A 4800-nucleotide genomic window follows, 5' to 3' on the forward strand; every position below is an offset into this window, starting at 1 on the left:
GTAACTTGCAAGATTAATGAGAAAAGTGATTGCCAATAACATTCTCAAAAAGCCATCAATGCCCACGTTAGAGAGTCACGTTAACTAAGTTAACGTGAACTCTAACGTGGAGAAGAGAAGTTGAGCCAACGTTAGTGACACTTAACATTGTCACTAACGTAGGCAATTACTCCTAAGTGGCCACGTTAGAAGCCACGTTAACCTAGTTAACGTGGCCTCTAACGTTAACGGGGGAAGAGAAGCCAACGTTAGTGACACTCAACATTGTCACTAACGTTGGCCTATGGTGCAAAGTACCACGTTAACTCCCATGTTAACTTGGTTAACGTGGGAACTAACGTAAAGGATGAAGAGTTGTCGACAACGTTAGTGACACTCAACATTGTCACTAACGTTGAAGCAACCACACAACCCCCAAGAGTCACGTTAACCTCCACGATAACTTAGTTAACGTGGAAGCTAACGATGAGGGATGAAGGATGAGCCAACGTTAGTGACACTCAACATTGTCACTAACGTTGGGATGGCTAAAGAGGGCTACGTTAGAGGCCACGTTAACCTAGTTAATGTGGACTCTAACGTGAGACCCAGGGGCACATTGGAACGTTAGTGACAATGTTGAGTGTCACTAACGTTCTCGAAGGTTGGCAAGGACCACGTTAGAAGCCACGTTAACCTAGTTAACGTGGGCTTTAACGTGAAACAAGAAGGGGCACACTGAAATGTTAGTGACAATGTTGAGTGTCACTAACGTTCTCGAAGGATTAACAAGGCAACGTTAAAAGCCACGTTAACCTAGTTAACGTGGGTTTTAACGTAAGGCAAACGGGTGCATTGGAACGTTAGTGACAATGTTAAGTGTCACTAACGTTCTCGAACTTATATTCTCACTAAATATTAACACCCCTAACGTCCTGAGCTGAAGCCTCTGCCCACTTAGCACTTTCTCTCTGCAAGTAAAGCCAAGCCCAAATGAAGAAAAGAACTGCTTCAAACTCAAGATCCAAAGGCCCAAGACTTGAAGAGTAAACTAGAAGCTGAGAAGAGTAGTATATATAGGAGTAGCTTTGAATTGTAAAGAGTTCTGGAAGCTATGGGAAAAAGGAGAACTACTCTCTGTATTTTACTTTCTTTGCAATTTCTAGTTTTATGATGTATTCTCCATCTTTGTTTCCATTTTCAAGAGCTATGAACAACTAAACCCCATTCATTGGGTTAGGGAGCTCTGTTGTAATTTGATGGATCAATACTAATCTTCATTATTCTTCTTCTATCTTTCCTCTTGATTTTACTTGAAAGCTTTCGATCTTCATCCAATTGAGTAGTTATCTTGGAAGAGAAGCTATTCAAACTTGGATCTCTTTTGAACCTTGGAAGAGGAATGAAGAGATCAAGCTAGAAATGCTTTCTCATGCTGGACCAAATTGGGTTTGGATGGGTATGTGACTATAACCCTCTCAATACTTGGTTTGGGAAATGCATGTGGTATAATCAGTGACCATACTTCATCTCTTCTCATGAGCAATTGACCAAGGAATTGGCTATTGATCAAGATTCGAGAGATTGAATTGCAAGAAATTATAATTCAATCACTTAAGATTGCCAAGGAGATCAATGAGTGCATTGATTGAAGAAGAGATGAAAATGAACTTGATCCGGAGAGTTGCAACATCTCCTAAGCCCAATGAAATCCCCATCTCTGATCTTACCCATTCTCTTTAATTTCTGCCATTTACTTTTATGAGCAAATCCCCCCATTCCCATTTACAATTCTGCAATTTATTTTCAGTCATTTACTTCCAGTCCTTTAGTTCTAGCATTTACTTTTCTGTTATTTACATTCCCGCCATTTTATTTTCTGTAACTCTCAACCCAAATCCTGGATTCGCTCAACTAGAACATTCCTCTAATTAAAGTTGCTTGATCAATCAATCCCTGTGGGATTCGACCTCACTCTATTGTGAGTTTTTACTTGACGACAACTTCGGTACACTTGCCGAAGGGAGATTTGTTGAAAGACAAGTTTTCCGTGCATCAAGTTTATGGCGCCGTTGCCGGGGATTGATTGTGCATCAACAATGATTAGATTGGAAGATCACTAGATTGAGCATTTTATTTTGTGAATTTCATTTTCTGTTTGAGTGATTTACTTTTTGTTTTAGTTAAACTTCTTCCCTTCTCCCTCTACTCTTTTGTTTTTCTTTGTTATTTTCAATTCTGTTTGCTAACCCACTAACTGTTTGATATATTGCATCACCCACAACTAACAGCAATTCTGACACAAATACTGTCTGCACCTATTTTCTCTGCTTGTACTTGTTGGTTGTATGACATGGAGAAGAAGCGGGGCTTCAACTTCCTTTCATTCTGAACCGGAGAGAACCTTCCTTAGACTAAGGAGGGAGGCAAAAGAAAAACGAGTAGTTGGTGCTGAAGAAGAGGAGGAACACTTTGAGGAATACTTTGAACCTAACATGGAAGAAAACATGGAAAATCATCATGAAGAAGAGACTCACAACCATGGCAGAGGAGGTGGAGCAAATCATGCTGGGGAGGATAGAAGAGTTTTGGGCTCTTACATCAATCCAAACCCAGGCAATTGTGGAAGTAGCATCCAAAAGCCAACAATCCATGCCAACAAATTTGAACTTAAACCACAGCTCATCACCCTTGTTCAGAACAACTGTTTGTTTGGAGGAAGTGTTCAAGAAGACCCCAATCAACATTTAACCACCTTCCTGAGAATATGTGACACAGTGAAGTCTAATGGTGTTCATCCTGACGCCTATAGACTGCTCTTATTTCCCTTCTCACTCAGGGACAAGGCAGCCAAGTGGCTGGAATCCTTCCCAAGGGAGAGCTTGACAACTTGGGAAGATGTGGTGAACAAATTCTTAGCAAGATTCTACCCTCCTCAACGAATCAATAGGCTGAGAGCTGAGGTTCAAACTTTCAGGCAACAAGATGGTGAGACTCTATATGAAGCATGGGAAAGGTTCAAGGACTTAACAAGGAGGTGTCCACCTGACATGTTCAACGAATGGGTCCAGCTGCACATTTTCTATGAAGGGCTCTCTTATGAGTCAAAGAAGGCAGTAGACCATTCATCTAGAGGATCCTTGAACAAGAAAAAGACCATTGAGGAAGCCATAGATGTTATGGAAACAGTAGCAGAAAATAACTACTTCTATGCTTCCGAAAGAGGGAACACAAGAGGAGTGATGGAGCTAAACAATGTAGATGCTCTGTTGGCCCAAAACAAGCTCATTACCCAGCAGCTGGCTGACCTCACCAAGAAGATGGAGAGGAACCAAGTAGCAGCAATCTCCACTTAATCAACAACACAAGAAGGAGTAAACGAAGAAACAGAGGGGAGTCAAGAGCAAGCCAACTACATTGGGAATTCACCAAGGAAAAACTATGATCCATACTCCAAGACATACAATCCTGGATGGAGAAACCACCCAAACTTTGGGTGGGGAAGTGAGCAAGATCAAAACCAAGACCAGAGACGTTACAACTCCAACAACAATGCAACTCACCAGCAATTCACCCAGAGGACATCTCAACACCCCCACAACAACACTTCTCCACATCCTTATCAAAACCAAAACAGCACATCTGCTCCGAACCACTCATCAATTGATGACAAGCTCTCTAAGATTGAAACCTTCATTGAAGGATTATGCAGAGACATTTAAGACAGTAAAGCATTCAGAGAGGAAGTGCAGTCAAACATGCAGAATCAAAATGCTACCATCACAAAACTGGAAACACAAATCAGCTATCTGTTTAAGCAACTTCCTAACCACAATTTTTGCTATGATGCCCATTCAAGCAAAAGGGAGGAGTGTCAAGCTATCACACTTAGGAGTGGGAAGGAACTTAAGGAACATAAACCACAAGAAGAAGGCTCAAATGAAAAGGGAGAAGAGCAAGATGGAATGCAACCCCCCACGCTAAGTCTGCAGAAAGAAAAGAAGATACCCCAACTAAACATCTCAAGAGCTCCATACCCCCAGCTATTGAAGAAAAAGGAAGATGACAACTAATTCTTGAGATTTTTGGAAATCTTCAAGAAACTACAAATCAACATACCATTTGCCGAAGCCATAGAACAAATGCCACTTTATGCCAAGTTTTTGAAGGAGCTAATGACTAAGAAGAGAAGTTGGAAGAACAATGAAACTGTGATACTAATTGAAGAGTGCAGTGCTATCATTCAGCATAAACTACCTCAGAAACTGAAGGATCCTGGGAGTTTTCAGATCCTTTGCATTATAGGAGAAATCACAGTAGAAAAAGCTCTTTGTGACTTAGGGGCCAGCATCAATTTGATGTCAGTAGCTATGATGAGAAAGATGAAAATTGAGGAGGCTAAACCAACAAAAATGGCTTTACAACTGGCAGATCGGTCGTTCAAATTCCCTCACGGGATAGTCGAGGATTTTCTAGTAAAAGTAGGAGATTTCATATTCCCAGCAGATTTTGTGGTGCTGGACATGCAGGAAGACGCCAAGACCTCCATCATCTTGGGAAGGCCATTCTTGGCCACTGTTGGGGCTGTCATCGATGTTCAGAAGGGTGACCTCACCCTGCGATTACACAATGAAAAGATGACATTCAATGTGTTCAAGGCCATGAGTTACCCACCGGAACAATTGGGGGAATGCATGAGGTTAGATGCACTTGAGGATGAAGTGCAGGAGAATTTTGAAGAAGATGAACCTGAAGAGAATGAGAGATTGGTGGAGGAAGAAGCTGAATCAAGTGAAGAGGCAGTTACAGCAGAAATACATA

The 4800-nt window shown here is 41.4% G+C and overlaps 1 non-coding gene across 1 annotated transcript; it reads right to left on the bottom strand.

Moving 5' to 3' along the window:
• Window positions 1–2927: 2927 nt before the first annotated feature.
• Window positions 2928–3031, bottom strand: LOC148555470 (small nucleolar RNA R71). The gene has a single exon (XR_015886783.1). It is a non-coding gene; the product is annotated as a small nucleolar RNA R71 (small nucleolar RNA).
• Between the last annotated feature and the right edge of the window lie 1769 nt (window positions 3032–4800).

Source organism: Arachis ipaensis, chromosome B6, assembly GCF_059453495.1.
Source record: "Arachis ipaensis isolate K30076 ecotype BB chromosome B6, ASM5945349v1, whole genome shotgun sequence".
NCBI classification, from domain to species: Eukaryota; Viridiplantae; Streptophyta; class Magnoliopsida; order Fabales; family Fabaceae; genus Arachis; species Arachis ipaensis.